General features: G+C 43.6%; 1 pseudogene; it reads left to right on the top strand.

The window, feature by feature from the left end:
- LOC138638021 (cytochrome P450 2J2-like) overlaps positions 1-22,561 on the top strand; it is a 151,895-nt pseudogene extending 129,334 nt beyond the window's left edge.
- The last annotated feature ends 248 nt before the right edge of the window (positions 22,562-22,809 follow it).

The following is a 22,809-nucleotide window of genomic DNA, read 5'->3' as shown; positions in this document are numbered from 1 at the left end:
CCCATTTTATAGTCCGAAAAATACAGTACTCTGTTTTCTCTTTTTTAAAATCATAATGACAACCCAAAACATCCAAATGACCTGTGCTACCAGTGTTACAAGACCTTCCAGATGGTCCAATAGGAGCCGCAACAGGACCTGAGCATATGACCCCCCACCTCCAATGGGAGGTCGTCCCGTGGGCATGCTCAGTTTGGGAAAAGCAGGACTTAGTCCCAGAAAGACCTGCTCACTGCTGATCAGCGCTGGCTACAAAAGCAGAGCCTGGAAGGGCAGCAGTAACCAGTCGCACAGTATCAGCCTGAGCCAGACGCTGGGACCGACGTCTCCGCTGAGCAGGCTCTACTGTGACTGGAAAAGAATGGGAGACCGCAGCAGAGATGGTTCGAGATTACCCCTGTGCAGAGGCGGGAACTTGAAATCTAACATTACGCCCCTCCTAAGGCCCCCTCCTTGGACCTCGCTACACTCGAAGGCAGCAATGAGCTGCGGAGCTCAAATGTGCTCAGCAGGCTCCCAGGACCTGTCCTCTGGTCCATAACCCTTCCAATCCACCAAATAAAATTTTTTACCACGTACCACCTTACACCCTAAGATACCTTTCACCTCATAATCGTCCATAGACTAAACCGATGTCCTGGCAGATGACTCGGAAAACCAGGACATGTGTACGGGCTTTAAGAGGGACACATGAAAGGTGTCAGTGATACCTAGGAAGGGGCAGACGGTAGACCACAGGGTTAACCTCTTCCAGGACCTAGAAGGGACCCAAGTAGCGAGGTGCAAACTTAGTGGACTCAACTAAGTGGACTGTGCATCGGCAGAGAACCTCATTCTCTCCTTGGAGGCCCGGATGGCATCCTGAGTGTGGTCCCAAATGTCCCGTGCCTCCACAGCCCAGTCTGCCACCCTGGAGTCGGTGGAAGACACGGGCATAGGCACAGGAACCCACGGATGCTGACCGTAGTTAAGGAGGAATGGGGTCTGCGCAGTGGAGTCGGTTATGGCGTTGTTCAGCGCCCACGGTAGCAAGGATGCCCAGTCATCCTGCCTGTCTGAAACAAAATGTCGCAGATATGTGACCAAGGTCTGGTTGGCCCTCTCTGCTAACCCATTCGTCTAAGGATGGTATGCTGAAGAGAGATTCAACTCGATGCTGAGTAGACGACAAAGCTCTCTCCAGAACCGAGACGCAAACTGGGGACCCCGGTCACTGACAATTTTGTCCGGCATACAGTGTAGGTGGAAAATGTGTTTTATTAACAACGCTGCCAAGGCCCGTGCAGAAGGTAGCCGTGGAAGCGGCACCAAGTGCACCATTTTAGAAAAATGGTCAGTGATTACTCAAATGATGGTGCAGCCACGGGACTTGGGTAAGCCCACCACAAAGTCCATCCCGACAATCTCCCAGGGCCTGTCTGCCACCGGCAGGGGATAAAGTAACCCAGCTGGCCATTGTCGAGGAGACTTATTCTTGGTGCAGGAGACACATGCCCAAATATAGTCTCCGACTTCACGGGCCATATGCGGCCACCAGTACGTTCTCGCCAGATGCTCAGATGTCCTTTTGGTCCCAAAAAGTGACCACCCTCCCTGGACAAGTGAGCCCAAGAGAGAACATCCGGTCGCAAATGAGATGGTACAAAGGTCTTGCCCGGGATACAGACTCTAGCGAAACCGGAGCCATGGTTCTCAGGCTCTCAGAAGGGACAATAAGCCAAGGCTCCTCTTCCTCCTCCTCAGATGACACAACGGAGCGAGAGAGAGCGTCGGCACGAATGTTCTTCTCCCTGGAGAGAAAATGGAGAGTGAAATGGAACCGGGAGAAGAACAGGGACCATCTGGCCTGGCGAAAATTTAGCCACTGGGCTGTCTGTAGGTACACCAAATTTTTGTGGTCTGTGAAAACTTGGAAGGGAAAGCGGGCCCCCTCCAGGTGTCTCCACTCTGAGAAAGCCAACTTCATGGCTAGCAACTCCCTGTCCTCGATGGAATAATTCCTCTCCGCTGGTGTGAAGGTCTAGGAAAAGAAGAAGCAAGGATGCTTCCGACCTTGAGCATCCTTTTGGAAGCGGCTTATCAACATCGGGGTGATGTAGAATGGGAGCGCTAGCGAAGTGTGACTTAACAGAGAGAAAGGCCTTGGAGACCACAATTTGGGATTTGCTCCCTTCTTGGGGAGGGCTACCAAGGGAGCTACCAAAGTTGAGAAGTGGGGAATGAACTGGCGATAGTAATTAATGAACCCCATAAAGCGCTGCACAGCTTTAAGAGAATGGGGTTCCTGCCAGTCCATCACAGCCTGTAGCTTGGCAGGATCCATAGCCAATCCCTGGGCAGAGATGATATAGCCAAGGAAAGGCAAGGACTCCAGCTCAAACACACACTTCTCCAACTTGGCGTAGAGGGAGTTTGCCCGTAAGAGGTCGAAAACTTTGCAAACATCTCTCTGTGGGAGTCAATATCTGGAGAGTAGATGAGAATATCATCCAGATAGACGACGGCCAAGGTGGTGAGCATTTCCCAGAAGAAGTCATTCACAAAGTCTTGGAAAACGGCTGGGGCATTACAGAGCCCGAAGGGCATCACCAGGTATTCATAGTACCCATCCCTGGTGTTAAAGGCCATCTTCCATTCGTCCCCCTCACGGATGCGAATCAGGTTGTAAGCACCCCACAGATCTAGTTTAGTAAATAACCTTGCTCCCCGTAGCCCATCAAAGTACTTATTCTTAACGGTGATGGCGTTAAGACCCCTGTAGTCTATGCATGGACGTAGTTCTCCATTCTTCTGCACGAAGAAGAACCCAGCCCCTGCAGGTGACACTGACTTCCTAATGAATCCTCTTGCCAGATTCTCTTGGATATACTGGGACACTGCCTCCGTCTCCGGAAGAGATAACGGGTAGACTCGACCCCGGGGAGGCGCTGTACCAGGCAAGAGGTCAATTGGACAGTCATAGGGACGGTGAGGTGGAAGGGTCTCCGCAGCCCTTTTGGAGAACACGTCCACATAGGGCCAATAGTGCTTGGGGAGAGAGGAAAGATCTGCGGGTACCTCAGTAGTAGCAACCTGAACGCACTCCCTCTGACATCTACCCTCACAGGATTCACTCCATCCCAAAATTCTGCCTGTGGATCACTCTATATGAGGGGAGTGGTACCGTAGCCAAGGTATACCTAACAAGACCTCATCAATTCCCTCTGGAATGACGAGCAGAGATATAATCTCCTGATGAGATGGAGACGTGGATAGAGTAAATGGGATGGTTTGGTGTGTTATCTGTGAGGGCAGTGTCGACCCATTCACCACTCGTACGGTCACTGGTTGAGCGAGCATCACCAAGGGTATTCGTCATTGGGCGAAGGCAGAAGGCATAAAATTGCCCTCCGCCCCGGAATCCACGCAAAGCTCTACTGAATGAGTGGATGAGCCTATGGTAATTGTCCCCTTAAAGGACAATTTGGAGGCAAAAGTCACCATGTCTAGTGTACCTCCACCTACTACCACTAGATGCTGACGTTTCCCTGACCGCTGGGGACATCGGGAGGCAAGATGTCCTGACTTAGATCCCGCTCGTGACACCTCCATGGCCTCATGTGACTCGGGCACCTGGACCGGAGATTCCAAGGTGGGAGCCAGCCGAAACCTCTGCCTACACTGGTCTCGCTCTAACCTCCGCTCGTTAAAACAGAGGTCAATACGAGTGGATACAGCAATTAGCTCCTCCAGTGTAGCAGGAATCTCCCTAGTGGTCAAAGAGTCCTTCACATGGTCAGCCAAACCCCTACAAAATACAGGGATGAGGGCTTTATCCGACCACTCCAGCTCAGATGCTAAGGTGCAGAAATGGATGGCAAAATGGCTGACCAAGGACGAGCCCTGAGTCAATGCCAACAGTTAGAGCACCGTATCATGGATTACTCGAGGTCCTAAAAAGACCTGTTTCAGAGTGCTCAGGAACAGCTGAGCACTCTGCACCACATGATCACCACGCTCCCACAGCGGCGTAGCCCACTCCAACACCCTATCCGACAAGAGAGACATAATGAATCCCACCTTTGCCCGCTCTGTGGGGAAACGTGCAGCCAGGAGCTCGAGGTGTATAGAGCACTGGCTCACGAAACCCCTACAAGATTTGTCTGGAAGCAGGAGGCGAGATAGGGTCGGAACAGGGGTGGCAGTGGACAAAGTTGCTGCAGCTACCCTAGCAGCCTGAACAGCTACTGCGGTAACATCCACAGCTGAGGTTGTGCGCTTGAGAGCCGCCAACCTGCCCTCCAGCTGCTGGATGTACCGCTGCAGTTGCTGTTCGTCCGCCATTACTAGCCAGACCCTGGCGCTAGTGTAATGTTAGGGCTAGCGGAACGCACCAAATAGTTAGAGAGATGGTATAAGGTGCGTTCGCAGCCCGGGGTCCACCGTGCAGAGATGGAACCTGCTGCTGAGTAATGGCGGACTATGTGGTGGTACAATGAGGATACACACACGGGGTTGGCTTCACCCTGTGTGAAAGAAGTGAACCCTGTTGCATCACAGGGCCGCGGTACCGCACATAGAGCACAAGCAAGGAGTCACAGAACTCAATCCCAAGACTCAGGATTAGAGTTCGTCTAGACCACTTGCGCTCGACACCGCTAGTGGGTGTCAGAGTATAACTTAACTAATAAATGCACAAGAGTGCGTGCAGTGCCACTCTGGCGGACGCCTCTAGCCACCCAGACTTGGGTCAGGAAAGCGCTCTAATAGCGCATGGCACCGCACTGGCGGTCACAGCAATAGACGCTGTATCATGTGTTAAGTACTGATTGCTCTGTCGGGCGCTAGATAGCAATGATCCTCCTTACGTGAGCAGTCAAACACAAGGGAGGGGAAGATTAATGAGCAACTTTCACACATCAACACACACGTTTTCAAGTATAGTAGTATACACTAGCTCGGCCATGCAAACCTTTTATAGCAGCAGTGCTACAAGACCTTCCAGATGGTCTAATAGGAGCCGCAACAAGACCTGAGCATGTGACCCCTGACCTCCAATGGGAGGTCGTCCCGTGGGCATGCTCAGTATGGAAAAAGCAGGAGTTAGTCCCAGAAAAACCTGCTCGCTGCTGATCAGTGCTGGCTACAAAGGTAGAGCCTGGAAGGGCAGCAGGAACCAGTCGCACAGTATCAGCCTGAGCCAGAAGCTGGGACCGACGTCTCCGCTGAGCAGGCTCCACTGTGGCTGGAGAATGGGAGACCGCAGCGGAGATGGTTTGAGATTCCTCCTGGCCAGAGGTGGGAACTCGACACCTAACATGACCTTGATAAAAAGTTCATATACCCCATTTCTTAATACCATTATTGCCCCCTCCAACATCAATAACAGCTTGAAGTTTGTTGTGGATGAGGTTCTTTATTTTCCGATATGGTAAAGCTTCCCACTCTTCTCGGCAAAAAGCCTCCAGTTCCTGTAAATTCCTGGGCTATCTAGCATGAACTGCGTGCTTGAGATCTCCCCAGAGTGGCTCATTGATATTGAGGTCAGGAGACTGAGATGGCAACTCCAGAACCTTCACTTTGTTCTGCTATAGCCAATGACAGGTCAACATAGCCTTGTGTTTTGGATCATCGTCATGTTGGAATGTCCAAGTATATCCACACGCAGATTTGCCTCCAGTATTTGCTGATAACATGCTGCATTCATCTTTTCTTCAACTTTGTCCAAGTTGCCTGTGCCTTTCTAGCTCACACATCCCCAAAACATCAATGATCCACCTCCGTGTTTTACAGTAGAAATGGTGTTCCTTTCTTCATAGGCCTTGTTGACCTCTCTCCAAATGTAACATTTATTGTTTTGGCTAAAAAGTTCAATTTTGGTCTAATCACTCCAAATTACCTTGTTCCAGAAGTTGAGGCTTCTCTCTGTGCACTTTTGCATATTGTAGTAATGGCTTACTTCTGGAGACTTGACCATGCAGCCCCTTTCTCTTCAAGTGCCTCCTTATTGAGCATCTTGAAACAGCCACATCGCTAGTTTTCAGAGAGCCCTGTATTTCAGCTGATGTTATTTGTGGGTTTTTCTTTGCATCCCAAACAATTTTCATGGCAGTTGTGAACAACATTTTTTGTTGGTCTACCTGACCATGGTTTTGTTTTTAGAGCCTCTGATTTTCTATTTGTTAATCACACTTTGAATGCTGCTGACTGGCATTTTCAATTCCTTGGATATCTTATGGTATCCCTTTCCTGTTTTATACAGTTCAACTACCTTTTCCCATAGATGCATTGACAATTATTTTGCTTTCCCCATGACTCACAATCCAGAAACATCAGTGGCTGGATGAAAGATGCAAGAGTCTGTCTCGATCCCAGAAACTCACTCAGCTTTTATGCACACACACGGATTACACGCAAACAGGTCACAGATGAGGATGTTACCTTTAGTAGCCATTCAAGCCCATTTGTGTCAACTTCTATGCATGTTATCAGGCCAAAATCACTAGTGTATGTGAGCTTTGACAGGGTCATTTGGATGTTTTGGGTTGTCATTATGATTTAAAAAGAAAAAACACAGTAGTTTGACAATAAATGGCTTCACCCAACCACTAACCATGAATGGAGAAAAAGTTTTGGTGTTATCATTCATATTCTCTGAAAAAAGGCCAAGAAAGCAGGAATGAGAGAAGACGTGGTGTTAAATTATTTTAGGAAATTTTCGGCAGTTTCAGCGAAATTTTTTTTTACAGAGACCACACTCGGACTAGAAATATGTTCATGTGAATTTACACCAATATTTTGAGGTCTGAGTGTCAGGCTGTGGTCACACATCAGAATTTGGTCAGTATTTTACCTCAGTATTTGTAAACCGAAACCAGGAGACGAACAATCATAGGAAAAGTATAATAGAAACACGTCACCACTTCTGTATTAATCACCCACTCCTGGTTTTGGCTTACAGGTACTGAAGTAAAATATTGACCATATACTGAATGGTTGAACGTGACCGTCCAGGCGTAATTCTAAATATGTTTGTATGCAAATGGAAAATTATCTAAGGACAATAAATAGTTTAGATAAAAGAACACGACAGTAAGCAGGTGAAAAGTAAATGAAGCTTTGGGCTATGTGTACATGTTGCAGATTTTGATACGTTTCCATGGCGTTTTTGGACATGCGGAATTGAATTGAATCCGCAGTGTAGTGCACAGTCAATGTTAGTCTATGGGTTTGTGCACATGCTGCGGAAAAAAAATGCGCGGAATCGCAGCTTTTTTTTTCCCGGAGAATGTCTATTTTGGCGGATCTGCAGCGTTTCTGCACCCATTGACTTCCATTGAGTCAGGCACATCCACAGCAAACCCGCAGATGTAAAAAAGATCTGCAGTTTTGCTGCGGATCAAACGCTGCAGATCGGGAGGAGGGAATGTGTGGATGGAATGTGAGTGGAGCTATGTGCGTGTATGTGTGTGCGCGGGTCTGTGTGTGTGTGCCCCTGTGTGTACGCACGTGTCTGTGTAAGCAGCCATTGTCTTATAGGACTACTGCTCCCATCCGGCTGTGAATACTCACTATGACAGCACTGCTGATGATGGTTAAAGTAGTCCCATCAGACAATGGCTATGTTCAGTAGTAAAAAACAAAAACATACAACATATAGTACATACACATAACATACAACCCATAACAGAGAACATACTTACCAAACACCTAGTCCCAGAAGTCCTCGATTCTCCTGTAATAAAAATAACATAATAAACCAACCTATACTTACCTTTCCGCCATAATCCAGTTAATAACGAGTGTCCCATGACAATCTCCCTTGTAGGCCCCGCGATGAACTGACAGTGGAGGTAATCCTCCACAATGTATCCCTCCGCCGCTGCCTGGAGAGAGGTCACTTAAGTTCATTCTCTCACCGGCAATGCTGTGTGAGACAATTCCAACACAGCATTGCCATAAAGTGAGAGAATGAACTAAGGTAACCTCTTCAGTGATGCACTGCAGGAGCCATTATCTCCTGTCAGTGTGTCACTGGAGGCCCAATAGAGCAGTGACATCTCCTGATGTCACTGTTCTATAGGGGAGATTGTCGTGGGACACTCATTATTAATTGGACTACATCGGGCAGGGAGTATACGGTTGGTTTATTATTTTTTGCAGGTGATCGATGGCTTCGGGGAATTACGCATGGTTGTAAGTATGGAGAAATTAAGAATATTAAAATACTTTTTTCAGGCTGTATCTTCTTTTAACTCTTTCACTACTATAGGATTAGTAATGGATAGGTGTCTTATTGACGCCTCTCCATTACTAACCGGGCTTGATGTCACCTTACAATACAAAGGTGACCTTAACCCCTTATTACCCCATATGCCACCGCTACCGGGCAGTGGGAAAAGAGAGGCTAAGTTCCGGAAATGGCGCATCTTAGAGATGCACCATTTCTGGCGTCGCTGTGTACTGGTGTTGTTTGTAGCGGGGGGGGGCAATATCCATGGCCCCTTCCTAGGCTATGAATATCAGCCCACAGATGTCTGCATAGCCTTTCTGGCTCTTAATTATAGGGAGACCCCACATCATTTTTTTTGGGGGGGCCCTATTTTAATAGCCAGTAAAGGCCATGCAGACAGCTGTGAGCTGATATTCATAGCCAGGGAAGATCCCTGGGTAATAACCCCTTCCTAGGCTATAAACATCGACCCCTGTCGCTGGCTTTCCCACTCTGGACTTGAAAATTGTGAGGGAGCCCACACAATTTTTTTTCCATTTTTTCAAATTATACAGGTATTGCGTTTAAGGCTGGGGTCACTCTTGTGAGAAACTCGCATGAGTCTCGCACCTCAATACCCGGCTCTGCCGCCGGCACTTGGGACCGGCGTGTGTGGCTACATGTATTTCTATGCAGCTCAATGCTCCGGTCCGAGTGCCGGCGGCAGTGTCGGGTATTGAAGTGCGAGATTCATGCGAGTTTCTTGCAAGTGTGACCCCAGCCAACGCAGATTTTGAGTGTGTGTATCTTTATTTAACTCTTTATGTACCATTTTATTATGTTTATTACTAAACATCGGGCTTAGTATTATCTATCTATCTATAGATAGATCTATAGATAGACAGATAGAGCTATAGATAGACAGATAAATCTATAGATCGACAGGTCTATAGATCTATCTATCATCTATCTATCCTCTGTGTATGTAAACATTATTCTTCAATGGAGTTTGTAAATGAAGAGGTTGGATAAGAAATTACATCACAATTCTTTTTTTGTTTTGTTCAATAATAGATCTTTATTTAGCTTTCAAAAACGCATACAAATCCGCACGTAAAAAAAAGCATGATAATCTGCACCAAAAATGCATCAAAAACGTGCAGATTTTATCTGCATTTTCTGCCAAGAGATGCAGAATCCGCACAGAAAATTCCAGAGGCCAATCCGCAACGTGTGCACACACCCGAAAGTGATTTTCCATTTTCGGAAACCTGTCTCTCCAAGTGCAGTTTAACAGAGTTGAGTTTCTGTAGCTTCTCCTGGTGTCTGTTATTGTCTGCAGCCAATAATTGAAATTGAGTGCAGTGGCATATACTCATTGATGGACTCAGGGAAGGTGAGGTGAAGAATTGGAAGCTGCAGCATTTGGAGCAGTAAAGTACAGGGCATTACTCACCTTCCACGGGTCCAACTCTGAGTCTCCACCATTGCTCTCAGTGTCTAATATTGCCTGCAGCCAATCAGTGACAGCAGTGTTGCCAGCAAAAACAGACCCTGGGAGAAACAGTGGAGACTCAACGTTGGATCCAGGGAGAGGTAGTAATACACAGGGTATTTTCATTGTTTTTTTTTTTATAAACTGTTCTGGGGAGGGGTTTCCAAAAGTGGCAAAAACTCTTTGAAGCTTTGAGTTCAATTATATAGTGACGTGTTCTTTATTGGAACCATGTATGCAAATGTTAAATTCTCTAAACACAATAAAAAGTGGACGTAGAATTAATGTACCATATTTTTAGCCTGAGTGCTCTTCGTGTATAAAAGAGACCTCACACAGACAGCCCTCGGACCTATCCACTAATGTACATGGACTATGTTTCACGCTGATGCACCTTTTAAAAACACAGTATATTTTATTACAATAAACAATCGCTAGGTTTTCTTTTCTTAACATTTTCTCAAATCAGATGTGAATTCTTATTAAAATGAATAAAACTTAATGATGGCACCCATAGGAGCTATTAGCCAACTTTCCCAGTTTTTTGAATAGAACATCTAGCTAATTATGTAGTGATGCAAAGGTTGGTGATGCAATATATATGAGAAAATATTTGACGCTAAAATCTATAAAAATTAGTATTTTTTTTTTTTAGCAGCCTACAGAAGAGGATGCTCAAGAACTTTACTGATGCTTTAGTGATTGTTTTGTACAAATGTTTTACAATATGCATTTACATCTTTAACATGTACAATGATTCCCATTCTTTTAGGGCACCATAGTTGTAGCTAACCTTGCCTCTGTAAACATGGACCCCAAGCAGTGGAAATTCCCAGATACATTCAATCCATCAAACTTTTTGGATGAAGAAGAAAATTTTAAGGGCAATAAAGCATTCCTACCATTTTCTGCAGGTAACTTAACGCTGTCTAATATTAAAAAAAATATATATATATGGAACATTTCTTAAAAAATATGGTAGATATTTCTGTTCATGATGATAAGATGCCGAATTCCTCTGATTTATTTTGTAACTGCTAGTTAAAGAGCTTGTCCACTACTTTAACATTGATGGCCTATCCTTAGGCACCCTGGCTGATCAGCCGTTCTTAATGCTGGCAGCAGCCGGAAGTGCTCAGTTAAAGAGCTCCTCCCTCTACAGGTAGTGGCCGTGTCTGAGAACTGGACATCCTTCCCATTCAAATTAATAGCGTGTCACCCCCCACCCATCAGACATTGATGACCTATCCTAAGGTCCTTGGGACAGATCATGAATATTAAAATAATGGACAACCTCTTTAATGCTGGTTTAATCAGGTTGACCTCACCGTTTTCTGCACTCTTGCCTACTCCAGGTTCCCTGGTCACAAGCTCAAGAGTTAAAGGGGTGGTCCAAAGCTAACATCTATTTTAATCCGAAATGTCTGTCTGTCTTGTGTAATAATGTTATCTCTTTTTTTAATATAGCTTAATTAAAAATTCCTTATTGTTCCCTCACTATGCTAATTGATTTTTATTTAACCTATTTCCTGTTGGATTACTCTTTGTTGGAAAACCCCCAATGCATGCTAGGATACTCAAACTGCTACAGCCTCTTCCTCCATCCTGAAATGAAGTGGCATCTACTGAGCATTCGTCGGTTGTCAATGTCGACATATGCTCAGTAGGATCTCGTTACTGTTTAATATTCTTCTTAATGCACAGTGACAGCGTGCTCCCATGCCGGCTCTAGTGAGGGTTTTCCCCTTATAATGTGCAGTGTATTCCCTTGCCGGTTCATTACTTCTCAACAAAACCGGCAAGAGAGGCCCCTGTCACTGTGCATTAGAAAGAATGTTGACACTGACAAGATCCTACTGAGCAACCATCAGAAATGACAAATGACGAATCCTCAGTAGAGCAAGGATTAGCCCAGCCCCTGAAATGGACATCATTGATGCCAATTCAGTTTCGGGTGGGGGCAAATGAAGTAGCAGCACGATCAAAATTATAAAACCTATAAATAATTTTATTATAGATATTCCCAGAAAAATTCCAACAATTTAATAAATAGAAAGATTTTTTAATTTTTTTTTTACAACATACTATCAAATATAATATGTAACGGGTGCACATTCCCTGATACTCATGGACAATCATAATAGGTAACAAAGTCAATAGAGATCTATGACCTATACATCCTGATACCAATATCTATTATAATGGTCATCTGCATATATTTGCTGGTCGTATCTACTATATAATTGTCTAAGGGTCACTTCCGTCTGTCTGTCTGTCCTTCTGTCACAGTTATTCATTCGCTGATTGGTCTCGCCAGCTGCCTGTCATGGCTGCCGCGACCAATCAGCGACGGGCAGTCCGGAAGAAAATGGCCGTTCCTTACTCCCCGCAGTCATTGCCTGTCGCCCGCATACTCCCCTCCGGTCACTACTAACACAGGGTTAATGCCGGCGGTAACGGACCGCGTTATGCCGCGGGTAATGCACTCAGTTACCGAAGCTATTAACAATGTGTGTCCCCAACTTTTTACTATTGACGCTGCCTATGCGGCATCAATAGTAAAAAAGGTAACCATAGAATGAGAGGAAAAAAGACGCAGCACTCACCCGTGAACTTCTTCAACAAATGTCCTTTATTCCGCGATACAAGCCATACGGAGTATTAGACGGCATTCGCAGGGATCTGTGAGGGAGCGGGAGTGAGAAGAGACCGGACTACGGCCGTTTCGCGCTACGGCGCTTCTACGGGTCCATACTAAAACAGGTGATGTCATTTCCTTATAAGGGTTTAGACCCACCTGATGCTATTGATTACATAGTGTGCAAGTTAAAAAACAACAAAGTCTCGTAACACAGAGTGACAAAATACACGCTTTTTATATGAATACAGCCATGTCAAGTTTATCGTTAAGACCCCCTGGTCCCTGTGCGTTGGTTTTTAGGATCCATTTCGCCTCGTGCTGCAGGAGTTGGCGGTCATGGTTACCGCCGTATTGTGAAAATTTAACTATTTCTAAACCTGCAAACCGCAATTGACTAGGATCACTATTATGTGCTTCTATCATATGTTCTACAAAACGCACTCGTCCCTTTCCTGTCCGAATTGAGTTGTAATGCTCTCGAATTCGGACTATGAGTGGTCTAATTGTCTTACCAATATAATAGCGTTGACAAGGGCAAAAAATAACATATACCAAGAATTTACTCTTACAGGTTATGAAATCCTTCACAAAATGTTCAATCATGCCTATTCGCAGAGGATTATCTGTTTTATGTAAATAGCACAGACTACAGTTGCCGCATTTGTGGTTACCTTGCTTTGTGGTTTTCGTTAACCAATTATTTATTGGTAGTGACAATTTGTTTTTTACAACAAGATCTCCTATATTAACTGATCTTTTATATGAAAATAAAAGAGATGTGTCTGGAAGATTTCTAAAATCGACATCTTTCCTCGATGGGTACTCCGGTGGCATGCGTCTTCGCGAATCTGTTTCTGGCAGCTTTTGAGGAGAAGCATGTCACCGGACCCCAGAACCCATACCTTCGGCACATACGACTCTATTTAAGATTCGCCGATGATATTTTCATAGTATGGGACGGTGAAGAATCCAAATTTAACGAATTCGTGGCATTTCAAAATAACAACAATGAAGAAAATATGAAATTCACCTCAGTATTCAATAATAGAGAACTAGAATTTCTAGATATTAAAGTTTCATTTATAATTTCTACTTTTACAACGAAGGTCCACAGAAAAAGCACAGCCACAAATAACATCTTACATTTCGAAAGTGCCCACCCAAATCATACAAAGCACAGTATCCCATACAGTCAAATGGTTAGAATACGAAAAATCAATAACAACGATGAAAATTATAAGATTCAGGTAGATGAATTAAAAAAACGTCTATCAAAGAGAGGATATCCAATAAATGTGTTACAACAAGCAGAGTATAGAGCAGCCAAACTGTCTCAATTTCAGCTGCTGGAAAAGGGCAAAAAAATAAAAAATAAATAATAAAAAATGTGAACGGAGATTCTAATAAAAACCGTAGATTCACGTTCACATTTAAACATAGCCCATTAGACAAAGAGGTACAAGCAGCGATACGAAAAAATTGGCATGTGCTGCAGAAAGATGTCGATTTTAGAAATCTTCCAGACACATCTCTTTTATTTTCATATAAAAGATCAGTTAATATAGGAGATCTTGTTGTAAAAAAACAAATTGTCACTACCAATAAATAATTGGTTAACGAAAACCACACCGCAAGGTAACCACAAATGCGGCAACTGTAGTCTGTGCCATTTACATAAAACAGATAATCCTCTGCGAATAGGCATGATTGAACATTTTGTGAAGGATTTCATAACCTGTAAGAGTAAATTCTTGGTATATGTTATTTTTTGCCCTTGTCAACGCTTTTATATTGGTAAGACAATTAGACCACTCATAGTCCGAATTCGAGAGCATTACAACTCAATTCGGACAGGAAAGGGACGTGTGCGTTTTGTAGAACAAATGATAGAAGCACATAATAGTGATCCTAGTCAATTGCGGTTTGCAGGTTTAGAAATAGTTAAATTTTCACAATACGGCGGTAACCATGACCGCCAACTCCTGCAGCACGAGGCGAAATGGATCCTAAAAACCAACGCACAGGGACCAGGGGGTCTTAACGATAAACTTGACATGGCTGTATTCATATAAAAAGCGTGTATTTTGTCACTCTGCGTTACGAGACTTTGTTGTTTTTAACTTGCACACTATGTAATCCATAGCATCAGGTGGGTCGAAACCCTTATAAGGAAATGACATCACCTGTTTTAGTATGGACCCGTAGAAGCGCCGTAGCGCGAAACGGCCGTAGTCTGGTCTCTTCTCACTCCCGCTCCCTCACAGATCCCTGCGAATGCCGTCTAATACTCCGTATGGCTTGTATCGCGGAATAAAGGACATTTGTTGAAGAAGTTCACGGGTGAGTGCTGCGTCTTTTTTCCTCTCATTCTATGGTCACGGACAAATACTGATGTACGCATAGCACCACCCACAACTAACATAAAGGAGACCTTACTCGTCCTGCTGAAATAGATCATTTATGCAGACTTCCTATTGCGGCTTAATGAACCCCAGTGCCGGTCAATCTTTTTTCTCTTTTTAACTCAGTTACTTCTCCAGTAAAAAAGGTAATGTTAAAAATAATAAAAAAAATTAAAAAATACCTGCTATACTCACCCTCCGTTGCAGCTTGCGCCGGCCGCCATCTTCCGTTGCAGGTTCCGGTGGCAGAAGGACCTGCCATGACGTCACGGTCATGTGACCGCGACGTCATCACAGGCCCTGCGCGCCTGCGCTACAAAGACCTGCCATGACGTCACGGTCATGTGACCACGATGTCATCACAGGTCCTGCGCTAATACCAACCCTGGGACTGGAACCTGCCGTGGACTACAAGGGCTCCCTCGGAAAGGTGAGTATATGTTTATTTTTTATTTTTCCACCTGTGACAAACCTGGCTGGGCAATATACTACGTAGCTGGGCAATATACTACGTGACTGGCCAATATACTACGTGGCTCTGTGCTGTATATTACTTCGCTGTGCAATATACTACGTGGCTCTGTGTGTATACTACGTCACTGGGCAATATACTACATCACTGGGCAATATACTACATGGTTCTGTGCTGTATACTACATCACTGGGCATTATACTACGTCACTGGGCAATATACTACGTGGCTGCGCAATATACTACGTAACTGGGCAATATACGTCGTTGGGCAATATACTACGTCACTAGGCAATATACTACGTGGCTGGCCAATATAGTACGTCACTGGGCAATATACTACGTCGCTGGGCAATATACTACGTGGCTGGGCAATATACTACGTCACTAGGCAATATACTACGTGGCTGCGCAATATACTACGTCACTAGGCAATATACGTCACTGGGCAATATACTACGTGGCTGGGCAATATACTACGTGACTGGGCAATATACTACGTGGCTCTGTGCTGTATACTATGTCACTGGGCAATATACTACGTGGCTGGCCAATATATTACGTCACTGGGCAATATACTACATGGCTGGGTAATATATTACGTCACTGGGCAATATACTACGTCACTGGGCAATATACTACGTGGCTGGCCAATACATTACGTCACTGGGCAATATACTACATGGCTGGGTAATATACTACGTCACTGGGCAATATACTACGTCACTGGGCAATATACTACGTGGCTGGGCAATACACTACGTCGCTGGGCAATATACTACATGGCTGGGCAATATATTACGTCACTGGGCAATATACTACGTCACTGGGCAATATACTACGTGGCTGGGCAATATACTACGTCACTAGGCAATATACTACGTGGCTGGGCACTATACTACGTGGCTGCGCAATATACTACGTCACTAGGCAATATACTACGTCACTGGGCAATATACTACGTGGCTGGGCAATATACTACGTGACTGGGCAATATACTACGTGGCTCTGTGCTGTATACTATGTCACTGGGCAATATACTACGTGGCTGGCCAATATATTACGTCACTGGGCAATATACTACATGGCTGGGTAATATATTACGTCACTGGGCAATATACTACGTCACTGGGCAATATACTACGTGGCTGGCCAATACATTACGTCACTGGGCAATATACTACATGGCTGGGTAATATATTACGTCACTGGGCAATATACTACGTGGCTGGGCAATATACTACGTCGCTGGGCAATATACTACATGGCTGGGCAATATATTACGTCACTGGGCAATATACTACGTCACTGGGCAATATACTACGTGGCTGGGCAATATACTACGTCACTAGGCAATATACTACGTGGCTGGGCACTATACTACGTGGCTGCGCAATATACTACGTCACTAGGCAATATACTACGTCACTGGGCAATATACTACGTGGCTGGGCAATATACTACGTGACTGGGCAATATACTACGTGGCTCTGTGCTGTATACTATGTCACTGGGCAATATACTACGTGGCTGGGTAATATATTACGTCACTGGGCAATATACTACGTCACTGGGCAATATACTACGTGGCTGGCCAATACATTACGTCACTGGGCAATATACTACATGGCTGGGTAATATATTACGTCACTGGGCAATATACTACGTCACTGGGCAATATACTACGTGGCTGGGCAATACACTACGTCGCTGGGCAATATACTACATGGCTGGGCAATATATTACGTCACTGGGCAATATACTACGTCACTGGGCAATATACTACGTGGCTGGCCAATACATTACGTGGCTGGGCAATATACTACGTGGCTGGGCAATATATTACGTGGCTGGGCAATATACTACGTGGGCTGGGCAATATACTACGTGGGCTGGGCAATATACTACGTGGCTGGGCAATATACTACGTGGCTGGGCAATATACTACGTGGGCTGGGCAATATACTACGTGAACATGCATATTCTAGAATACCCGGTGCGTTAGAATCGGGCCACCATCTAGTAGTTAGATACTATTAGATACCAGCATGCGTATTAGTGATATATAATCTGCGAACATGCATGCTGGTATCTAGTAGTATCTAACTATACGACCAGCAAGTATATGCAGATGACCATTATAATAGATATTGGTATCAGGATGTATAGGTCATAGATCTCTATTGATTTTGTTACGAATTATGATTGTCCATGTGTATCAGGGAATGTGCACCCCCGTTACATATTATATGTGATAGTATGTTGTAAAAAAAAAAAATATTTCTATTTATTAAATTGTTGGAATTTTTCTGGGAATATCTATAATAAAATTATTTATATGTTTTATAATTTTGATCGTATTGCTACTTCATTTGCTCTCTTGGTTATAAGTTATTGGTTGTGAAGAGGATCATAGTTGATTAATTTATAGAGGAATTGCTTTGGTTGTACCGCAGCCTAAACCTACCGATGTCTCGTTTCAGTACCCCAGCATGCAACTTGGGTTCTCAAACAAAATATCAAACAGAAAGTACACTGAAGAGCAAAAGGGTAACAATGTTTTGAACTAATCATATGCTAAATAGTTGCAAGTCAAATTTATGTATGAGATAGCCAAGATGATTGTCTATAAAATGATGGTAGGTCTCATGTTTGAAGCAGTAGTGGATGGTGAGATATGGAGCCTGAAAATCAAAAGTTCAAAACATTGTTACCCTTTTGCTCATTAGTCTAGGTAAAAAAATGAAAGAGATAGGGTAGTGAGGGAACAATAGGCAATTATTAATTAAGCTATATTAGAAATTAAATTACATTATGACATTAAATAGACATTTCAGACATTTAATGTTAAAATATTCGTTTCAAACCACCTCTTGAAGTATTTTTACACTTTTTGTATAAATCATTTTTATTGGTCACAGCAATAAAGAACAAAGGCAAACGTTACAAACTGGTAAATCTGTGCAATGATAGGCAGTAATTTTAAGTCGAACAAGAGGAGCATAGTTACACCATTTATGTCTTATGATTTAACTTTTCTGATTAACAATGCTCCTGGCTATCCCGAAATCATGAGCTGATAACAATAAAAAAAAAACAGCCGGGATAATTGGTACCAATTGTTAGATTTCTTTGTGAATATTCAAAATACAATATGTATAATCAAACTAGTTATGAGGAGGACAAACATAGAAAGTAAGGAAGGGGAAAGAAAAGAGGGTGGGAAGAAGAAAAGGAGGATGGATGAGGGTGTGGGGAGTTCAGGGAAGGAGTGTGGCTGCCCCCGCATCCCAGCGGACAGGACGCATGCCGAGGAACGGCCCGGAAGCACACGAAAATAGGCTATATAGTGTGTCGGGTTCTGGAAACCCAGAGATCTAGTTCAGGAGTTTCCCTAAAAGCGATTCAAGGGGCCCATATGTTGTAAGTTTTCTCTGCGTTACCTGGTGACTGATTTATCAACTGCTCCATTCTATAGATGTTATTAAGTTCTGCCACAAAATCTGTACGGGAAGGAAATTTTTCTTGTTTCCAATACCGAGGGATCAGATTTCTGACTGCGGTAAGAAAGTGTCTGAGGATGCCCTTCTTGAACCTAGATATTGACAAGTCGCATAGAGACAGCAAAGCTAGACCTGCTGAAGGCTGGATCTGTGTGATAGACAGTTTATTATGAAGTTTAAAGACGGCCAGCCACAAATCCCTTATGGGGGGGCAGTCCCACCAGATATGCATGTATGTGCCTATTTCCTTTAAACATCTCCAACAGACGTCAGGAGTCGTGGGGAACACCGCATGCACCATGGAGGGGCATCTGTACCATCTTGCTAGAATCTTATAGCTCCTCTCCTGTGATACTGCGCATAATGACGATCTGGAAGAGAAGAGAAGAATTTTTTTCCCTATCTTCAGATGACAAGGGTCTTCCCAGATCGCCCTCCCATTTTGAGAAAAACAATGGCCAACCCTGCAGCGGAGCCCTCCCCTCTTGGAAGATTTTATAAAGCAGCGAGACAGTATGATCTGGGGGATTTGCTGATATGCAAAGCTTCTCAAAGGGAGTTAGCGGCCTGTTGATGTTGGCTTGTTTAGAAATTGAGTGGATATAACTTTTAAGTTGTTCATAGAAGAACCAGTCAACAGAGCATGATTCCTCCTCTGGGAATAGTTCCCTGAGGGGCCTCATCCCCGTTTCATTTAAATAGTCGTGGATGATGGGTTTTGAATCTTTCCTCTTATTTAGAAATGTCTCTCTATTCAGCCCTGCCGGAAAAGCAGAATTATCGTAAATTGGAATTAAGGGGCCCGGGAGGGTTGTGATCTGAAAGTCTTTATTTCGATTTTTGATAAGAAGCAACAAGTTTCTCGTAAGGAAGGGTATGTAGATGTCCGGCCCTAGCCCCTTGCCTCCTTTCCAAAGTACAATTTGGGAGTCGCGTCCATTAAGATCATTTTCTAAGTTGACCCACTTTTTGTTGCTTTTACTGTGATAAAGGTCTAGGATACAAGTTCCCATTGATGCATAACTATAAATCGCGAGGTCCGGGAGACCCAGTCCACCTGTCGATTTAGATCTACTCAATGTTGTATATGAAATACGTGCTCGATTATGAGACCAAATAAAACGAGTAATTATTTGTTTGAGGCGGGAAAAGAAGGAAGCTGGTAGGTATAGGGGAATTGTTTGAAAAAAATATAAGAGGCGAGGCAGGAGGTCCATCTTCACTGCATTGATCCTACCCAGCCAGGACAATTGTAGCATGTGCCACTTCTCCAAATCTGAGTTAGTTTTCTGTAGGATTGGCGCAAGGTTGGTTTCAAACAGTTTAGACGTTTTGTTTGTAATTTTGATACCTAAATAAGTAAGGGAATCAAAGCTCCATTTAAATGGGAAAGCCCTCCTTAATTGATCCACCAAGGGAAGTTGGAGTGATGTTTAGGATTTCGGATTTATGGGAATTCATTTTGAAGTTACTTAGGTGGCCAAATTTATGTAGCTCCGAAATAATGTTTGGTAGGCTCGTAGAGGGGGACGTAATATATAGCAGGATGTCATCTGCAAAAAGTGCTAGCTTATGTTCTTCAGAGCGTAATTTTATACCATTAATTGATGGGTTATTTCTTAGGGCCACGGCTAAATGCTCCATTGTTAGGATATATAAGAGGGGAGAGAGAGGGCACCCCTGCCTTGTACCATTTCTGATCGGGAACATTTCCGATAGTGAGCCGTTTACCTTGACCTGAGCACTAGGAGAAGAATACAGGGCGGAGATCCTACGCAGCATGTTTTCTTTTAGGCCAATTTCCTCTAGAGTCTGGGAAATAAATTCCCAATGAACCTGGTCAAAGGCCTTTTCAGCATCTATTGACATGATACACAGGGGGTCCCCCTCTCTGCCCGCTCTGTCAATTAGAGAGATAGTTCGGATTGTGTTGTCCCTCGCCTCTCGCCCTGGAACGAAGCCCACTTGGTCCTGGTTTATTAGTTTTGGTAAAAGGGGACATAGTCTATTGGCTAACATTTTTGCATATATTTTAATATCTAGGTTTATTAAAGAGATCGGGCGGTAATTATCGCACGTAGAAGGGTCCTTGCCCGGCTTAGGGAGAACTGTTATGTGAGCGATGAGTGCCTGTGTAGGGAACGATCCCCCAAGAGAGACAAAATTACAAGCCTTCAGAAGTATTGGACTAAGCAGTGTGTTGAATGACTTGTAAAAGCCTGCTGAGTACCCATCAGGGCCCGGGCTCTTGCCCTGTTTCAAGGCGCCGATGGTCTCAGATACCTCTTCCACTGAGAATTCCTTTTCAAGATCAAGTAGATCACCTTCAGGCAGAGTGGGTAATTTATGTTCCTGTAAATAAGATTTGATTTTATTACGGAGAGAATGTAGTGGAGCCTCTTTATAGTGACCCGCTATGTTATATAGAGATTTGTAGTATTCGCTGAAGTTGTAAAGAATATCTCTGGTATTAAACACTTTCTTCCCCTCTTTGTTTTTAATAAAAGGAATGTAGGTATTGGGATTACGTTGATTAAGTGCTCTGGCCAAGAGTTTACCACTTTTATTGCCGAGCTGGTAGAAGCGGCTCTTGGGTCTTTCTCTGAGGCATTTGGATTTTTGGTCTATTATAGATAGAAGTTTTTGTCTGGCCGAGGAGAGTCTAATTTTTACACTTTTATTACCAAAATGTAACATGTTCACTTCAGCCTAAAGGCTCATAAGTTCATGTTAAACATATGTACAGGTTTTAATTTTACAAAGCCTCAATGCAGTGCTCCTAAATGTAGCCTTTATTTTCATATTAAAAAAATTACCTGATTAAGGTTGATTTTTGTTTTTCATAAATTATATCCATTCCATCTCTTGACAGGTCATCGTATTTGTATGGGAGAACAAATGGCTCGAACTGAGCTCTTTATATTCTTCACCAGTCTCCTGAAAAAGTTAAGCTTTCATCTTCCTCAAGGAGTGACTGAAGTTGACCTGAATGGAATTTTCGGAACTACATTTAAACCTCATCCATATGAAATCTGTGCTACCCCCCGTTAGATTACATTCCTATGATTTTTTTTTTCTTCACACATTGTTCATATTCTCATATCACAGATTGGCATATATTTACTCTACTTAGGACACAATTAACCATAACATTAAAGCCATCTTTCTCATATTGCTTGCCATCAAAATGGCTCAAACTCGATGAGCCCTGGATCCACAAGTAAAATATCTGGGTAGTGTGAGACATGGAGAGTGGGCCACTTTATAAGGAAACTGCATATTCATGTTTAAAGAAGCAGTCCTCCTCCCATCAAAAGTTTTATCCTCTTAAATTGCAATTATAATATTATATAACACTATGTACTTACAATTGCTCATTTAGCCTTTCTACCCAGTAAATTCTTCTCTTTTCTCTGCTCTATGTAGAAACATGAAGACTATTGTCCCTGCATTTATCATCCCCCTCTTCAACTCCTGACCAACCTCTCTTCCTGCCAGGGACTTTTGTAGTGACTTATGACTCATGCAGGGAAAATTTACCTCCTGTTTCTACATAAAACTTAGAAGGATTCAGCTAGTCAGTTTTTATTCATGCGATCTCATAAGCCTAATGGAAGAATTATTTACAATGAATTCTTACATTGGTAATTAGGAAGTATTCATCAGTTTCTTCTTTTACTTTTCCTCCTTACACTGTCATGAAAACAAAATCATATATTCACCTATGTAAATGAATTTACTATAATGTGTTGTCATTGTCTTTTCCATGTCACTATTATTCCCCATTATATTTTTTGTTTGTTTTTTTAAAGTCATTTTTCTGTTATTCAATAAAGGTTAATATGTTGTGATGAAGTCAGTGGTAAAGTGCTGAAGGGGAGGGTTCCCTGAAAAATGCCCACAGGAAAATTGCCCACACAGAAAATTGCCCACACAGAAATTTGCCCACATGGAAAATAGGGATTTTTGTGTACTCACCGTAAAATCCTTTTCTCCGAGCCAATCATTGGGGGACACAGGACCATGGGTGTTATGCTGCTGCCACTAGGATGACACTAAGTAATACAGAAAGATTAGCTCCTCCCCTGCAGTATACACCCTCCTGC

This window comes from Ranitomeya imitator, chromosome 5 (assembly GCF_032444005.1).
Source record: "Ranitomeya imitator isolate aRanImi1 chromosome 5, aRanImi1.pri, whole genome shotgun sequence".
In the NCBI taxonomy this organism is placed as follows: Eukaryota; Metazoa; Chordata; class Amphibia; order Anura; family Dendrobatidae; genus Ranitomeya; species Ranitomeya imitator.
Note: the sequence above shows the minus strand (reverse complement) of the source record. Positions and strands in the feature narration are given on the sequence as shown.